At 45.9% G+C, this 19,423-nt stretch overlaps 2 protein-coding genes and 1 pseudogene across 12 annotated transcripts in view; 2 read left to right on the top strand and 1 right to left on the bottom strand.

Moving 5' to 3' along the window:
- LOC119566513 (maestro heat-like repeat-containing protein family member 7) overlaps positions 1 to 19,423 on the top strand; it is a 626,780-nt gene that overhangs the window by 22,550 nt on the left and 584,807 nt on the right. The gene's annotated exons all lie outside the window — the stretch shown is intronic.
- LOC119566252 (interferon-induced very large GTPase 1-like) overlaps positions 1 to 19,423 on the top strand; it is an 858,959-nt gene that overhangs the window by 337,420 nt on the left and 502,116 nt on the right. The gene's annotated exons all lie outside the window — the stretch shown is intronic.
- LOC122466155 overlaps positions 9,867 to 19,423 on the bottom strand; it is a 37,340-nt pseudogene continuing 27,783 nt past the window's right edge.

Raw genomic sequence — 19,423 nt, 5'->3', positions numbered from 1 at the left:
AAATATAAAGGGAAGGGTAACCACCTTTCTGTATACAGTGCTATAAAATCCCTCCTGGCCAGAGGCAAAACCCTTTCACCTGTAAAGGGTTAAGAAGCTAAGATAACCTCACTGGCACCTGACCCAAAATAACCAATGAGGGAACAAAGTACTTTCAAATCTGGAGAGTGGAGGGGGAGGGAACAAAGGGCTCTGTCTGTCTGTGTAATGCTTTTGCCGGGAACAAATCAGAAATGCAAGCCTTCCAACTCCTGTTAAGTTAGTAAGTAATCTAGCTAGCAAATGTGTTAGATTTTCTTTTGTTTAATGGCTGGTAAAATAAGCTGTGCTGGAGGGAATGTATATTCCTGTTCTTGTGTCTTTTGGTAACTTAAGGTTTTGCCTAGATGAATTCTCTCTGTTTTAAATCTGATTACCCGGTAAGGTATTTACCGTCCTAGTTTTACAGAGGTGATTCTTTTACCTTTTCTTTAAATACAATTCTTCTTTTAAAAACCTGATTGATTTTTCATTGTTCTTATGATCCAAGGGTTTGGGTCTTTGTTCCCCTGTACCAATTATTGAGGATTATTATCAAGCCTTCCCCAGGAAAGGGGTGTAGGGCTTGGGGAGATATTTGGAGGGAAAACATCTCCAAGTGGTCTCTTTCCCTGTTCTTTATTTAAAACACTTGGTGGTGGAAGCATACTGTTCAAGGACAAGGCAAAGTTTGTACCTTGGGGAAGTTTTTAACCTTAGCTGGTAAGAATAAACTTAGGGTGTCTTTCATGCAGGTCCCCACATCTGTACCCTAAAGTTCAGAGTAGGGAAGGAACCTTGACGTCGTAGCAGAGCAGTGGGATCATTTTGAACCCTAAGCAGAGCAGGATTTTAAAAGGTTTCGTAAAACATGACTGCAGCTGTAGATTCTCTCTCTCTGCCTAGGGGACAGAGCAGCAGGCATAACAAAAGGATTTTTCTGTAGGCTGAGAACAGCTATCAAAGAAAAAAGGTATCAGGTTACAGCACAGCAAAATTTTACAAGTCAGGGTTTTTTGTTTTTGTTTTCTTTCTAACTCTTGGGTGTAAAGTTAATTAAAAACAGAGAGGTTAGGACGACAGAATGCCATATTCAACAGAAGCTGGAATTAGCGAGATTTGAGGCCGAGGAAAAACAAAAGGAACATAAAAGATGGGTAGAACTCATACAGATGAAAATGAAGGCAAAAGGAAAAGAAATGGAGGGGAAAAAAAAGAGAAAGAAAGAAATGGAGGCTGCCCATAGGAGAGCGAAGGAGGCCAAAAAAAGAAAAGAAATGGAGGCAAAGGAAAAAGAAATGGAGGAGAGGAAAAAAGAAAGGAAGCATGCTGAGGAGGAGAAGGAAAAAGAGAGGAAGCGTGCACTGGAGATGGAGAACGCAAAGGCTCAGCAGAATATACTAAATAACCCTAACCATCCACAAATGGGAGTGACTATGTCCACAGTATAATGAATCCAGTGATATTGCTGAATATTTTCTCACCTTTGGGAGACTGCACACTCCATCAAATTCCTGAAGCTCACAAGATGACCACATTGGAAGAAAAATTGACTGGAAGAGCTCTGGACATATTCAATAAGATGCCAATTGAGGAGGCTTCGAACTATAATAAATTCAAGGATTTGGTTTTAAAACAATTTCAAGTTACACCTGAAACTTACAGAGTAAAATTTAGAGCCCTTAAGAGAGGACCTGGACTAGGTAATGTGGCTTATATAAACCAGATAACAGATCTGTTTGATAAATCATAGCATAGCTGGGTTGGAAGGGACCTTGGGAGGTTATCTAGTCCAACCCCCTACTCAAAGCAGGACAAATCCCCAATTTTTGCCCCAGATCCCTAAATGGCCCCCTCAAGGATTGAGCTCACAACCTTGGGTTTAGCAGGCCAATGCTCAAACCACTGAGCTATACCTCCCCCGCAATGGCTCAACGGATGGGATGTAACTAGCTTTGGAGGAATACGGGATTTGATAATAAAGGATCAATTCCTGAATATGTCCAAGGAAGATAGAAAACAGTGTTTATGGGATAAAAAAATGGACTCAACAGGAAGTCTTGCTTCTTATGCTGATCAACATAAGCAGTCCCAGACTGCCAGACAGGCGGGACAAATCAGCACAAAACAGGTGGAGGGAGGAGAGAGGAACAACCCTGGTCTCAGTTGGAGCAGATACCAGAAGGGACACCCTCTGACCACACCCTACTACCGGTGGCAGCCCAAGGCCCCACCTACACCCCAAGGAACACTCCAGACACCTTATCATCCTGCCACACCGTTCTCCAGCAACCCACCTCCACCCAGTGACCAGTCAGCTTGGCGATGTTTTAAATGTAACAAGCCGGTTCATGTAAAGGCCAACTGCCCCAAGAACCCCAACAAATTACAGTTCATTGCACTGAAATCACACCAGAAGTCCTCAGGCCCAGATGCCTCCCAGATACCCTCAGAGCAGAGGGAAACTGTGAGTGTGGGCGGGAAGAAGGTCACCGCGTGGAGGGACACTGGAGCACAAGTGTCGGCTATCCATGCTTCCTTAGTGGACCCCAATTTAATCTACCCAGAGGTCCAAGTGACGATTCAACCCTTCAAGTCCAACTCTTTTGACTTGTCTACAGCCAAGTTGCCTGTCCAGTACCAGGGCTGGTCAGGAACGTGGACTTTTGCAGTCTATGATGATTATCCCATCCCCATGCTGTTGGAGGAAGACTTGGCCAATCATGTGAAGCGGGCCAAGAGGGTGGGAATGGTCACCCGCAGCCAGGCTGAACAAGCTGTGAGGCCTAGCTCTGTTCTGGAAACTTCTATCAGAACCCAGTCAGAGGTGATGGACCCGGACCCCAGGCCAATGTCTGCAACAGCAGTAGTGGATCCAGTCCCAGAGACCCAGTCAGAGCCAGTCCCAGAACCGGCACAAGCGGAACAACCAGCACCAGACCCATTGCCAGCACTGAACCCAGTACTTGCAACCCCAACACCAGAGAGCCCCACCGAACCTGAACCGGAAGCAGCCCATAACCCTACACAAAAGGCTCAGCCAGAGCCTAAACCCCAACATAGTGCACCAGCGGAGAGCGTTTCACAGTCAACAGAAACAGCCCCATCCCCTACATCGCTTCCAGAGGGACCAAGCATAGGTCCACAATCCAATGAGGAACTGATGTCTCCAGCATCAAGGGAACAGTTCCAGACCAAACAGGAAGCAGATGAGAGCCTCCAGAGAGCTTGGACGGCGGCACGGAGCAACCCACCACCTCTCAGCTCTTCTAATCGATCCAGGTTTGTTGTAGAAAGAGGACTTTTATACGAGGAAACTCTTTCTAGTGGACACCAGGAAGACTGGCATCCTCAGAGACAGTTGGTAGTTCCAACTAAATACCGGGCCAAGCTCTTGAGCTTAGCCCATGATCATCATAGTGGTCATGCTGGGGTGAACAGGACCAAAGACCGTTTGGGGGGGTCATTCCACTTGGAGGGAATGGGCAAGGATGTTTCTACCTATGTCCGGTCTTGTGAAGTATGCCAAGACCAGGTCAAAGCCCCTCTCCATCCACTCCCCATCATTGAAGTTCCATTTCAGCAAGTAGCTGTGGATATTCTGGGTCCTTTTCTGAAAAAGACACCCAGAGGAAAGCAGTACATACTGACTTTCATGGATTTTGCCACCCGATGGCCGGAAGCAGTAGCTCTAAGCAACACCAGGGCTCAAAGTGTGTGCCAGGCACTAGCAGACATTTTTGCCAGGGTAGGTTGGCCCTCCGACATCCTCACAGATGCAGGGACTAATTTCTTGGCAGAAACTATGGAAAACCTTTGGGAAGCTCTTGGGGTAAATCACTTGGTTGCCACTCCTTACCACCATCAAACAAATGGCACGGTGGAGAAGTTTAATGGAACTTTGGGGGCCAGGATATGTAAATTCATAAATGAGCACTCCAATGATTGGGACCTAGTGTTGCAGCCATTGCTCTTTGCCTACAGAGCCGTACCACACCCCAGTTTAGGGTTTTCCCCATTTGAACTTGTATATGGCCGTGAGGTTAAGGGGCCATTACAGTTGGTGAAGCAGCAATGGGAGGGATTTACACCTTCTCCAGGAACTAACATTCTGGACTTTGTAACCAACCTACAAAACACCCTCCGAACCTCTTTAGCCCTTGCTAAAGAAAACTTACAGGATGCTCAAAAAGTGCAAAAAGCCTGGTATGATAAACATGCCAGAGAGCGTTCTTTCAAAGTAGGGGACCAGGTCATGGTCTTAAAGACGCTCCAGGCCCATAAAATGGAAGCATCGTGGGAAGGGCCATTCACGGTCCAGGAGCGCCTGGGAGCTGTTAATTATCTCATAGCATTCCCCACCTCCAAACCGAAAAGCCTAAGGTGTACCATATTAATTCTCTAAAGCCCTTTTATTCCAGAGAATTAAAGGTTTGTCAGTTTACGGCCCAGGGAGGAGACGACGCTGAGTGGCCTGAAGGTGTCTACTAGGAAGGAAAAGTGCTGGTGGTGTGGAAGAGGTGAACCTCTCCATGACCCTTGGGCATATGCAGCGACAGCAGATCATGGAGCTGTGTACTAGCTCCGCGCCAACATTCTCAGCCACCCCAGGACTGACTGAATGGGCATACCACTCCATTGACACAGGTAATGCTCACCCAATTAGAGCGCAACCTTAACGGGTGTCTCCTCAAGCTAAAACTGCTATAGAATAGGAGATCCAGGATATGTTACAGATGGGTGTAATCCGCCCCTCTGGCAGTGCATGGGCATCTCCAGTGGTTCTAGTTCCCAAACCAGATGGGGAGATACGTTTTTGCGTGAACTACCGCAAGCGAAATGCTGTAAGTCGCCCAGACAACTATCCAATGCCACGCACAGATGAACTATTAGAGAAACTGGGACGGGCCCAGTTCGTCTCTACCTTGGACTTAACCAAGGGGTACTGGCAGGTACCGCTAGATGAATCCGCCAAGGAAAGGTCAGCCTTCACCACACATCTCGGGCTGTATTAATTTAATGTCCTCCCTTTGGGGCTGTGAAATGCCCCCGCTGCCTTCCAAAGACTTGTAGATGGTCTCCTAGCGGGATTAGGAGAATATGCAGTCGCCTACCTTGACGATGTGGCCATATTTTTGGATTCCTGGGCAGAACACAGGGGAGGGATAGCTCAGTGGTTTGAGCATTGGCCTGCTAAACCCAGGGTTGTGAGTTCAATCCTTGAGGGGGCCATTTGGGATCTGGGGCAAAAATTGGGGATTGGTCCTGCTTTGAGCAGGGGGTTGGACTAGATAACCTCCTGAGGTCTCTTCCAACCCTGATATTCTATGATTCTATGAACACCTGGAACATCTACAATAAGTCCTTGAGCGCATAAGGGAGGCAGGACTAACTGTTAAGGCTAAGAAATGTCAAATAGGCCTAAACAGAGTGACTTACCTTGCACACCAGGTGGGTCAAGGAACTATCAGCCCCCTACAGGCCAAAGTGGATGCTATCCAAAAGTGGCCTGTCCCAAAGTCAAAGAAACAGGTTCAATCCTTCTTAGGCTTGGCCAGTTATTACAGACGATTTGTACCGCAATACAGCCAAATCGCCACCCCACTGACAGACCTGACCAAAAAGAAACAGCCAAATGCCGTTCAGTAGACCAAAAAGTGTCAGAAGGCCTTTAACCAGCTTAAAGCGACTCTCATGTCTGACTCTGTACTAAGGGCCCCAGATTTTGACAAACCGTTCCTAGTAACCACAAATGCATCCGAGCGTGGTGTGGGCGCAGTTTTAATGCAGAAAGGACCTGATCAAGAATTCCACCCTGTAGTGTTTCTCAGCAAAAAAGCTGAGCGGGAAAGCAACTGGTCACTCAGTGAAAAAGAATGTTACGCCATTGTCTACGCCCTGGAAAAGCTACGCCCATATGTTTGGGGACGGCGTTTCCACCTGCAGACCGACCATGCTGCGCTACGGTGGCTTCATACTGCCATGGGAAATAACAAAAAACTTATTCGGTGGAGTTTAGCTCTCCAAGATTTTGATTTCGACATCCAACACATCTCAGGAGCTTCTAACAAAGTGGCTGATGCACACTCCCGTGAAAGTTTCCCAGAATCAACTGGATAAAATCATCCTTGAGATGTGGAAAATATTGTAAGTCTTTATGTACTTGGTAGTATATTTAGGGGTGCATGTGTCTTAATAACTCTGTTTTTCCTAGAGCTCCAGGACGAAATCCCAGCCAGCCTTTCACCCTAGCTGAGATTTGGGGGGCGTGTCATAAAAATAAAGGGAAGGGTAAAACCCCTTTAAAATCCCTCCTGGCCAGAGGAAAAAATCCTCTCACCTGTAAAGGGTTAAGAAGCTAAAGGTAACCTCGCTGGCACCTGACCAAAATGACCAATGAGGAGACAAGATACTTTCAAAAGCTGGGAGGAGGGAGAAAAACAAAGGGTCTGGGTCTGTCTGTGTGATGCTTTTGCTGGGGACAGAACAGGAATGGAGTCTTAGAACTTAGTAAGTAATCTAGCTCGGTATGTGTTAGATTATGATTTCTTGAAATGGCTGAGAAAATAGCTGTGCTGAATAGAATAAATATTCCTGTCTGTGTGTCTTTTTTGTAACTTAAGGTTTTGCCTAGAGGGATTCTCTATGTTTTGAATCTAATTACCCTGTAAGGTATTCATCATCCTGATTTTACAGAGGTGATTCTTTTTTACTTCTATTAAAAGTCTCCTTGTAAGGAAACTGAATGCTTTTTCATTGTTCTAAGATCCAAGGGTTTGGATCTGTGGTCACCTTTGCAAATTGGTGAGGATTTTTACCAAACCCTCCCCAGGAAGTGGGATGCAAGGGTTGGGAGGATTTTGGGGGGAAAGACGTGTGCAAACTATGTTTTTTTCAGGAACCCAGATAAAGTTTGGTGGTGGCAGTGGAAATCCAAGGGCAAAGGGTAAAATAATGTTGTACCTTGTGGAAGTTTTAACCTAAGCTGGTAAAAGTAAGCTCAGGAGGTTTTCATGCAGGTCCCCACATCTGTACCCTAGAGTTCAGAGTGGGGAAGGAACCTTGACAGGGTGTGCCTTACCTTGCCTATTGCCCCAGAACCTTGTAGTAAAGATACATCTCTAGGATCATGTATGTGGGATGAATTTGAATCACAAACTCAAATTGCCTCACAGTACCTTCTCTTGAATAGGCTACATAGAAAGTGACACTGATGATTATAAATCTTAGTGTCAAAAGGGGGATTATGTTGGATCATATTAAAGAAGTTCTGTATTAAAATCACAAATGAGTTTGATTCCCCATAGTTTAAATTCCAGGGTATTAGTAATTAAGAGGTCTCTTGATTTTTGGTACTGTTTCCCTCCCTCTATGTGTGAAACTTGCAAGCTGCTAATTGTGTTAGTACATTCTAAGACAGAGTCTGTTCTCAAAGCAATTCTTTGTAAACAACAACAACTACTCACACAGAGAGAGCCTCAAAGCAATACTCTGTAACAACAGGAACAGCACCCAGAGACTCCCCGCCCTTTTGTTGTATTCATCTCACTTTGTTAATAATTGTGATTAAAATGGATGTATGTGGATGGACGTTTGGTGTGGATAATAACTGAATGATCAGGGAGGTGCCAGCCTAAGAATCCAGTGTCCATCAGCTGAAGAAGGCGTCAAGTGGAAATAACCAGAGGACCCCCTCGAGGGCAGACTGGAATCCACCCAACAGCCTCAAGAATGGGAGAATCAAAGAACAAGATAACATCTGGCAGCACGGAGCCATCAGGAATGTGCCATCTGCTGATTGATTCAGCAACAGCATGATGAAGCAATTCCCATAGACTGGCATAGGAAGAAATTCCTATAAAAATGGTCTCTTGAAAGTGAGAACTTTGGGGTCTGATTCTGCAAACCAACTTCCAGGAGCATCAGATGAGCATCTGACAAGGCCCTGCTCCCTCCTCATGTCCAGGCCACCTGGCCAGTGGCTTGGCATGAACAACTCTAAGGCTGGTAACTATGATAACAACCTTGCAGAACCTGTGTGTGTGTATGAATGAATGTGTGAATAAATATGAGATTGAATGGAATGTTATAGCTATAACTAACTGCTTACTAGGATTCTTTCTGTATTCACAATAAATGTGGTATTTTGCCTTTTCCCCTTTAATAAGATCCTGCTGGTTTTTATTTTATTGGTATAACGGGGGGACACCACCATTTACCTCTCTCCATTCTGAAAACTGACCATTTATACTTACCCTTTGTTTCCTACCTTTTAACCAGTTACCAATCCATGAGAGCACCTTTCCCCTTATCCCGTAGCAGCTTACTTAGCGTAAGAGCTAAGACCACATAACCAACCCACCATTCTGAACTCATAGCACCCAGCAGCACCAGACCAGAGTGCACTGACAGATTGGACAGATTCAGGAGGAGGAGGGGATTGCATTGGTATGGGGCAGAGAACCTGTGTGTGTCCAGCTAGGCATGGAGGAGGGGGAAAAGCTGTTCTGATGTATCCTGCACAAGGGTTGGAGTAACCCCTATTAGAGATCCTGACCTGTGGCTGCTCCTGGCTTCCCCTGGGTTAGATAAAAGTGTTGTGCTATTGTTAAGTGTGATGCTTGTTCAGGGTTAACTATGACCCTCCAAGGAGGGAAGGCTGGTGTTTGTGCAGAGGTGTATGAACTTGGAATCCTATTCCCAACTCTGGGACCTCCACCTGACACTGCACAATCAGGAAAAGGTATTTCAGAAATGTGGGGTGGTCAGTGGAGTTCACAATTGTGCCCAGAGTGGTCACTATCAGGCATTGGGGGACATCTGCAGGAGGAATGTTAGGGACAATATAGGTCACACAGTGTCTACGCTCATCCAGCATCAACTTCAGTAGGTCAGTCACAGCTCAATGCTGTTTAAGGAGGTGGTTTTATGGCATCACCTTAACAATGCACTTACATCACCCACAGACAAATTTGTGTGTAGACACATGCATAGATAAGTTAATGTAAACTTTGTAGTGTAGACCAGGCCTTAGTGACACACAAAATACACACATACTCTCTCCCTAATGGAATGTTGGAGAATTTGGCCACCTCTTAATTCTATACAAAAGTGTTTTCATGTCTTCTTTTTTTCAGGCCTGGTCTACAGTGCAATAGAGCAAAGTCCAGAGCTAGACATTGTATATGTAAATTTAATTAAAAAGAAACCTATCTGATCTCAGACAAAATGTGGACTACTACCCCATGCTATTTATCCATGTGGGCACTAATGATACTGTGAGGTATGACCCTCAGCAGATCAGAAGTGACTACAGGGCTCTGGGAGTACGGGTGAAGGAGTTGGGAGTGCAGGTGGTGTTCTCTTTGATCCTTCCGGTCAAGGGTAGGGGCCCAGGCAGAGACAGATGCATCCTAGAGGTAAATGCCTGGCTGCAAAGATGGTGTCACCAGGAGAGCTTCAGCTTCCTTGACCATGGGATGCTGTTCCAGGAAGAAGGACTGATAAGCAGGGATGGGGTCCACCTATCGAGGAAGGGGAAGAGCATATTTGGATACAGATTGGCTAACCTAGTGAGGAGGGCTTTAAACTAGGTTCAAAGTGGACAGGTGACCAAACTCCACAGGTAAGTCAAAAACATGCAGACCTGGGAGAAGGGTTGGAATTTGGGGGGGGGGGGGGGCATGGGCTTTTATAGCAGGAATAAGGGAGAGATCAGTGTAAATTTGGCATTTTCTTTATTTGGCTCTGTTCTGGGACAATATAGTGTTGGATTAGTAGTGATGTTACAAAGAAGAAAATACAGTGAGAGTCCCCTATAGGGGTTGGGCTGAGCTCCATTCTGTGGTTCATTTCATACCAGCCCTCCATGTCTCGGTGAATTTCTCTTCCAACTCTTTCTGGTTTATTGTTGCCAACTCCTTCACAGTCACCTCCACGCCGTAGACTTCCCCATAATAGATCAGCTCCTTGGTGAACTCCGTAGGGCATCCCGTCTCCATTTTGTGCCAGACGAAGTTTTTATAATCCTTTGTCACCTGGATTTCTATCAACTTGCTCTTGAAAGACTTGAGCTGAGCTCACCCTCTCCCAGCTCCCCAAGAGTCTCCATGCTGCCTTATCAGATGGCCCCTTAGCAAACCAACCTGGCAGAGGAATGTTAGGAAACTGCATCTGCCTTTGCAAACACTGATCAACATATCATCTGGTGAGGTGGTGTTGCTACGTTGACAGAAAAACTCTTCTGTCTGCATAAAGCCGTGTCTGCACTCTGAGGCTTTGTGAGTATAGCTGCACCAGTAATGCTTTACTGGCAAAGCATCTGTCATGTAGCCAAAGGCCTGTATCCTAGATGCTCTGCTCTGCTGCTTGCAGTCCAGTCTACGAGATACAGACTTTCAACTGGTACACTGGTAACTCCGCTTCTCTCAGGGCAGTTTTGAGTGAAGGGAGCTGTCAAGGTTCCTTCCCCACTCTGAACTCTAGGGTACAGATGTGGGGACCTGCATGAAAACCTCCTAAGCTTACTTTCACCAGCTTAGGTTAAAACTTCCACAAGGTACAAAGTATTTTACCCTTTGCCCCTGGACTTCCACAGCCACCACCAAACTTTATCTGGGTTCCCGAAAAAAACGTAGTTTGGACACGTCTTTCTCCCCAAAATCCTCCCAACCCTTGCACCCCACTTCCTGGGGAAGGTTTGGTAAAAATCCTCACCAATTTGCAAAGGTGACCACAGACCCAAACCCTTGGATCTTAAAACAATGAAAAAGCATTCAGTTTCCTTACAAGGAGACTTTTAATAGAAGTAAAAAAGAATCACCTCTGTAAAATCAGGATGATGAATACCTTAGAGGGTAATTAGATTCAAAACATAGAGAATCCCTCTCGGCAAAACCTTAAGTTACAAAAAAGACACACAGACAGGAATATTCATTCTATTCAGCACAGCTATTTTCTCAGCCATTTCAAGAAATCATAATCTAACACATACCTAGCTAGATTACTTACTAAGTTCTAAGACTCCATTCCTGTTCTCTCTCCGGCAAAAGCATCACACAGACAGACCCAGACCCTTTGTTTTTCTCCCTCCTCCCAGCTTTTGAAAGTATCTTGTCTCCTCATTGGTCATTTTGGTCAGGTGCCAGCGAGGTTACCTTTAGCTTCTTAACCCTTTACAGGTGAGAGGATTTTTTCCTCTGGCCAGGAGGGATTTTAAAGGTGTTTACCCTTCCCTTTATATTTATGACAGGAGCAATAGACAAAAACTCTGAGACAGAACCTCTCACACAAGCAGCTGAACATTTCTTGAGAATGTAGCCACTTTATGATGGCTCAGAAGGGAAAACTGGCTTTAAATCAGATATATCCAGGCAATGGAAAATTCCCCTCATGCAGAGGGATCATCCAGTGGCACAGGGCAGCTGTAATGACCCCCACCCACCATTCCTGCAGCCCCCAGAGTATGGGGTGTAGCTGGGGAATGAGGACATGACCGAGGTGCCCAAATAATCTCCAGCTGTTGGCGCTGCCCTTGGGGGCCAAGGTCATACCTTGCACAGCAGCTTGGAGGACAGGGTTATAAGGAATGGTGAGTGGCATAACTCTCCATGGAGGAGACGGACAGAGGAACGGAGGTGGGAAGGAACGACACAGCACTCAGGAGGGACAATGATGGAATTATTGGGTTGGAGAAGGAATCAGGATATGGGGGAGTGAACAGAATTTAACTGGGAAATGAGGCTAATATATCTGTGAGTTGGAAAATAACCTGAAGCACATGTGATCAGTGGGAGGGAGAAATCAGGGAAACAATGATCTTGAAAGAGCTCAAAGGGTCAGAGTGAGCAGGAAATTAGACTTGAACTGCATTGTGAAAAGGGTGGAAAAACGTTGCCCAATGTAATAGGGCGTGCATATGAAAAGGCAAATCACAGACGAAATGGGTACTGTATTTTTAGATTTTGGTGTAAAAGAAACCCCACATAACAGCTGGGAAACATAATGGATTTTTCAATTAACTGGGCAATTCTGTTTTTTTTTTTTTTTAATCATTTTGGATTGAACTGAAAACAACATTATTGACATTTTCAGAGTTAAAAAGTAAAAAAAAAGCAAAAAAAAAATAAAAAAAAAATAAAAATAAAATAAAATAAAATAAAAAAAGCTGAGGCTATGTGTGAGAGACTGCTTGATTCAAATCCTGTCCTAGTATATAGAACTCAGATTGCAATTTTACTTTATTTCTTAGGTAACCAACTGTGATCTGAACGCTTACTACTTATAATCACTTAAAATCTATTTTTCTGTAGTTAATAAACCTCTTTTATATCTTACCTAAAACAGTGTGTTTTGGTTTAAGTGTTTGGGAAATCTGCTCAGGTTGCAAGGGCTAGTGTACGTCCACTTTCCTTTGTAGAAATGGCTGACTGGGTAATAAACTTACACTGGTCAGGCTTCTGATCAGGGCAGGACAGTGCAGCTCTGGGGCCCTTGGCTGGGGGGAATTGGCTGGAATCAATTGATTGGTTCATGAATGGCTGGGAAAAGCATTCATGTAACTCAGCTGGGTGTGTCCCTGCCTGTGAATGTTTGTGTGAGTGCAGTGCCTGCTAAAGGTTTGTAGCTTGTCACAGCATCACAGTGTGAGAGGGAGCTCAGCTTGGTGGCACAGAGGACTCAGTGGTATCCCTGCTCCATGTTGTACCCCGGGGAACCCATCACTTCATGTGATCCAAGGGATTTCCCTGGAGACTGAGATAGCAAAAGCAGGGCCTGGGGCATTGAGTGGTGGGGCTGTGTGTCTGAGAGAGGAGTAGCACATACAGCCAGAAGGACACAGAGAAGAAGTAAAGGAGGCCCAGACCCAGCCAGAAAATCCCTGGCAACATGACGCTGAGGAAAAAAAGGTTTTGGGCGAGAAAGGGAGAAAGAGAACAATATGTAACCCTTCTGCCCATCAGAGTTGGCAGCAACAAGGGCCGGGTTCAGTATCTAGGGGTTCCATTCCAATAACACAGTGCAAAACCGGCTTGAGCCCCCACCCAGTGATCTGGGACAATTACATACCCCCCTGGGCACCTCTAAGAGGCAAAACTTCCCCTCTCACAAGCACAGAGTCTGAGTGTAGCACAAACGTTTTAATAAAGGAGGGAAACAATGTGGCATTACCTTGGGGAAACACCACAACTAGAGTTCATAAACACAAACCATGAGCCAGAAGACCCACCCTCAAGAAGGTTGGGCCGTGTCCTTTCCCTTTGGGTTCTTAAGTCCAGCAACCCAAAAGTCACCCCACCCACAGTTTCTGTCCTTGGTCAGTGCATCCCCAGAGTTCAGAAGTTCATGTGCAGAGTTTACCTCCCAGCCTGAGAGGAAGGGGTGGGGTATGGAGGCACCTTACATACTCCGCTGCTCGGGCCCTCACTTGCCCCCCCACAGCTGATTGCATGCCTCTCTGGGGGGTTCTGCTCCAGTCCTCACCACCAACTGCCCTGCTGGCCGCACCTCTCCGCCAGCCGCTCTGTTGGCTGCTCGTCTCCACTAGCTTCTCTGCTAGCTGTTCACCAAGATGTCTTCGGGTCCCCCCCACTTAACACAGCTCTCAGTGATTTCAGCTGTTAGTAAGGGTGTAACGATGCTGGCTTTGGTGGGACCCGACAGTGACAATTCAGGACAAATTGCTTAAAGCGGGGCAGTTACAGCCCAAGGCTGGGGTTCCTTTGCACACCAAGGCAAACCAAACCAGCCAAACAGAGAAGACTTCAGTTTTATCCCACTGGCTAACCATAAGTCACACAATCAATTCCCTTAGACACTCCAGTTCCCAGTATCACCACCAGTGTCACTTGTTATGGGGATGAATGGTTATGAAAACCAATGCCCCAGTAAAAGAAAAATGGTTCTCCTGATCCCAAAGGACCAAGCCCCAGACTCAGGTCAATATACAAGTTAGATCTTACCCACAAATCACGCTATTGCCAATCCTTTAGAATCTAAAATCTAAAGGTTTATTCATAAAAAGAAAGAAATATAGATGAGAGCTAGAATTGGTTAAATGGAATCAATTACAGACAGTAATGGCAAAGTTCTTGGTTCAGGCTTGTAACCGTGATGGAATGAGTTGCAGGTTCAAATCAAGTCTCTGGAGTACATCCACAGCTGGGATGGGTCATTCAGTCCTTTGTTCAGAGCTTCAATTTGTAGCAAAGTCTCTCCAGAGGCAAGAAGCAGGATTGGTGACAAGATGGAGGAGCTGCAGCAGCCTTTTATAGTCTCTTGCCATGTGGCCTTCTTTCTTTGTCCCAAAGACAAGCTGTCCAGCACATGGCAAGAAAAAACCTTAGAGTTCTGTCCATAGGCAGGTCCCTGCATGCCTTGCTGAGTCACAAGGTGTATCTGCCTTCTCTCAATGGGCCAGTTGTACAGCTGATGGTCCTTAATGGGCCATCAAACAGGCTAGGCAGTGCTGATGCCAAATTGTCTGGGGTGTCACCCAGAAGCATAGCACAATTTTGAAATACAGATAGTATAGAGCCAATACCTATAACTTTAAATACAAAAATGATACATGCATACAGATAGCATAATCATAACCAGCAAACCATAACCTTGTCTTAGACACCTTATTTGACCCCCTTTATACAAAATCTGGTACCGCTACAGGACCTTGGTTGCAACAATGATCTATATGATCCCAGTTTCATGTCAATAATATCACAAGGGGGGCCTCACTGCTGATGCACACTGAATAGTCTTCTTGCATCAGAACCCCTAGTGCAATGTAGATCTAATACTTAGACCTACATATCAGTGATTTCAGCTCTCCAGCATGTAAAAAGTCTCCTAACTGAGTCTAAATTAGCTCTGTTATTACACAGTGGAGAAAGAAAAGGTCAAAGTGACATTTCAGACCCTCAGGAGGGGCCTATGCCACCAGGTACAAATACCAGTCCCCAGCCTCTCTCAACTCACTGGAACCCATGTCCTTTCCTAGCGAGTGCTGCTTAATTGAGGGTGAGTCCCTCAGTCAGAAAATGCCAAGTACAGTTCTGCTGTCCTTGATTCACACAACCAGGACAACAACCCTTTATTAATCCTGCCAATAACAAAGAGATTGAGGATCCCACAGCAGCCAAAGTGATCATTTGGGCAAGCAGTCCCATCGTGCTAGGCAGGGGGTGTGTGCCCAATATATATTTGTATGCTATGCTCTGTGCTTGTATTAGTGAAAGCAAAAATCCATCTTGCATTTGAAACAAAAGCTGGTGAAGTTGATGCTGGTTTTTAGAACCTGTGGGAGTTCATTCCTCAGCATTGGATGGCCCCGAGAAAACTCTCTCTCTTGCTCAGATGAGCCTGTCCCGACCACCTCATGCATTTGTCTCATTTCTTCAACAGTCACCTTGCGCAGCCTAGTACAGTCTGCCATATCAGTCACCTCAACTCAGTCCTGTGCATAAGGCTGACGTTGCTAACGTTATCTTCTGGTTTTACTGGATGTGCCCATGGGATGTGACAGGTTGTAGAAACCTCACACTGGTGGTGTGAGGGTTAAGGCATTGCTCTGGACAGGATGGTCATGCTCCGTTGTCCCTTCCAGACATGCTCCCAGTGGAGGCAGAGTTCAGAAGGGAGCAGCTCAGCTCAGTTTAGACAAACAGAGCAGGAGAACAGACAGGTGGTGCAGCCTCCTGCAGAAATCTGCAGAGGCTCCAGGCAGCCAAGATGAGACCCTACGGTGGAGCTGCTGCAGGCCCTTCAGCTGCAGAGGACAAGGATGATGAGCTGCTGCAGACAGAGGGAGCCCCTCCAGAGTGTGACCCGAGCAAACTCCAAGGGGGATCCCAAGGCAGACCAGTAGGACCCGCAGAGGAACCAAAGCCAGGGTGAGAAGTGGCCCAGGGAGCAGGCGTAGGGGCACCTGCCACCTATGCTGCATATTTTGTATTATCTTTTCTTTGGGCCCTGGGTTGGAACCTGGTGGAGCAGAGAGGGCCTGGAATCCCCTAGCCCCTGCCACTCACTCCTGTTGCTAGGCAAAGTGGCCACTGACTCTCACCATTGGGTGATACAGCTGCAGGCTCCTGCGACTGGGTGACACAGCTACTCCCTCTTCCTCCCATACTAGGGCCCATGTTTTCCCCTCCAATCCCAGCAGTTGTGTGTGACTCCCATTCCCTCCAGGCCAGGGGCTTTGTGTCTCCCATTCTTCACTTCACCCATTCCTGGGTTCCCAATTCTTCCCCCATGGCAGGGGCTCTGAATGTGCTCCCATTTCTCCTCGCTCTGTCCATACCAGGGTTCCCTAGTTTTCCCCCCACCTGGAGTTCTTTAGCCAACAAAGCTCAGTACAGATGCACAGAGCCCTCACCCCTGACACACGGCCTCTGCTCTGCCCACTATAGCATCGGTAGCACATTTTGCTACCTTCTATATTGTGTAGGAAAAGGGAGTCAAGAGGAACACTGGAATAGCCAGCCTCTGTCCATGCAGGAAATCACACTAAGGAACATGGGGCCGTTGATCTGTTGGTGTCCTTGAGTGGAAAAAATGTTCAAATTGTACTAAAATTCTAGACTGCTCCCCCGACCCTCCACCAGACAAACCCTTAATTTGAAACCTGCATCTCTATATTGGCATCCTATTTTGGTTTAGTAGCTTGTAGCTTATGTTCTTATATTCTTATGTTCTTATGTAGTTAATTAATTGCACAGACCCACTAGGAGGTGTTGCTAGGCAGAATTTGGAAAAAATCAAGATAGTCTGAAGTCCTCCATTTCCTATTTTATGTCTATTTTGTCCTGTACTGTATGGCAGGATACAAACGGGGATATTCATTTACTTTTGAAACAATGTTGTTAAGCGTCAGACATGTAGGGAATGCCCATTAGGAGGAATGTGTTTGTGCAACTGGTTAAAAATGTAGGTAACAGAAAATAGACATTATGGGCCAGATGCTCTGCTGGTTTAAGGCAGTTGAAGTCAATTCAGGTTAGGATTTGGCCCAAAGTGTCTGTTTTAAAATAAAAGTTGGTAGGGTAATGCTCTGAGCCCCCCTATCCCCACCCTACACCCACTCCATGGCCAAGGTTTACAACAACCACTCGCCCAACTCCACCCAGACAGGGAGCAAAGTCTTTTCAACAAACAGAACTCAAACCACCAGCTGTATAACACAGACCTTTTCTGTCAGGCATCTGTGCTGTGGTGCATCCTTCCACTCTTCCTCTGCCAGTTGGGGTCCAGGCCAAAGCCTACCTTAATCCTCTCCCCTGCCCCAGGCAGAGTGAGCACCCACAAATTGCCTACCCCTGCTAATAATAGAATAATAGAATAAGAGGGTTGGAAGAGATTTCAGGAGGTCTCTTTTCCAACCCCTTGCTCGAAGCAGCACCAACCCCAACTAAATCATCCGAGCCAAAGCTTTGTCAAGCTGGGCCTTAAAAACCTCTAAGGATGGAGATTCCACTACCTCCCAAGGTAACCCATTCCCAGTGCTTCACCACCCTCCTAGTGAAATAGTGTTTCCTAATATCCAACCTAGACTTCCCCCATTGCAACTTGAGACCATTGCAACTTGTTCTGTCATCTGCCATCACTGAGAACAGCCTAGCTCCTGCCTCTTTGGAACCCCCCTTCAGGTAGTTGTAGGCTGCTATCAAATCCCCCCTCACTCTTCTCTTCTGCAAATTAAACAATCCCAGTTCCCTCAGCCTCTCCTCATAAGTCATGTGCACCAGCCCCCTAATTATTTTTGTTGCCCTCTGCTGGACTCTCTCCATGTGTCCACATCTTTTCTGTAGTGGGGGGGGGGGCAAAACTGGATGCAATACTCCAGATGTGGCCTCACCAGTGCCGAATAAAGGGGAATAATCACTTCCCTTGATCTGCTGGCAATGCTTCTACTAATGCAGCTGAAAATGCCGCTGGCCTTCTTGGCAACAAGGGCATACTGTTGACTCATATCCAGCTTCTCATCCACTGTAATCCCCAGGTCCTTTTCTGCAGAACTGCTGCTTAGGCAGTCAGTCCCCAGCCTGGAGCAGTTCATGGGATTCTTTCGTCCTAAGTGCAGGACTCTGCACTTGTCCTTGTTGAACCTCATCAGATTTCTTTGTTTGGCCCAATCCTCTAATTTGTCTAGGGCCCTCTGTATCCTATCCCTACCCTCCAGCATATCTACCTCTCCTCCCAGTTTAGTGTCATCCGCAAACTTGTGTAATGTCTCCCCACATTACGAGGGAAGAGGTAGGTTAGATGTTGCCCACCTTCCCAAAGCCTCAGCCTGCTTGGTTGAGAGAGAAGTGAGCCTGGCTCCACCCTACACTATAAAGCTCCTGGTCCTGGACCTTTAAAAAAACAGAAATCTGGGTTTTGTCCCAGACACTATCATTCCAGGACCACTTCCTCTCTCCCACCATCTACCTCTGTTACACACTTCAGACTAAGATTCTGTTCTGTGAAGGCACCAGATTCTTTATGACTTCAGACAGTAGAAACACATGTAAATGCAGAGCAGAGAGGGAGAGTCAGGGGTCTGAATGAGACAAGGCTCAAACTAAAATGTCTGCCCATCTACTGCTGTGAAACCTCTGAACAGACTGGGAATCAGGGAGCTTTATTTTTAAACTCTCCCTGGTCTCTGTCCTAATCACCCTCTGCAAAAGCCCCTGAATCTCCTCACGATCTTCCAGACACTTTTATTATTCTAGATGACTTCCTGAATTATCTTCTCCCCCCAAAATAGCAGGAACAGATGTAAGACTTACTGCTATGTAATTCCTTGGATCATCCCTACAGCCGGGGAAATCCCAGGGATATCTTCACATTACTGTGCCTCAGTGGGTCACTGCTGAGAATACCAGATTCAGGACAAACTGTTGAGAAATGGGGCAGACTCACCTCAAACTGGTGGTTATTCTATCATTAGATTATACCTAGCCAGTAACAAAAGTAAGCTTCTGTCTCACCACACTGGTTAACAAGAAATAAAAAAAGCAGTCTCCTTAGGCATTACAGCCCTTATATCACCACCCAGACACTAGACTTTATGATGAGTGGTTATTGAAAACCAGATCAGCCACATAGCCAGGTCAATATATATCTCAGATCTTACCCAATAATCATGCTGCTGCCAATCTTTAAGGAATTTAAATCTAAAGGTTTAATAGTAAAGAAAAGAAAAATAGAGTTAAAAATTGTTAATAGATCATATGCATACAATAATGGCAATGTTCTTATATCAGGTTTGTAGCAGTGATAGAAATAACTACTGGCTTATAAAGTCTCTAGTAACTTCCGCAAGACTGGAAGGTCCTCAGTCCTGAATTCAGATAATTCAGGTCCTCAGCACTTCTAGTGTAGACTAGCCTTAAGAAGGTGTAATTTCAAAAAAAATTACAAT

Source organism: Chelonia mydas, chromosome 6 (genome assembly GCF_015237465.2).
Source record: "Chelonia mydas isolate rCheMyd1 chromosome 6, rCheMyd1.pri.v2, whole genome shotgun sequence".
NCBI classification, from domain to species: Eukaryota; Metazoa; Chordata; order Testudines; family Cheloniidae; genus Chelonia; species Chelonia mydas.
This window is presented reverse-complemented; position numbering and strand designations above follow the sequence as displayed.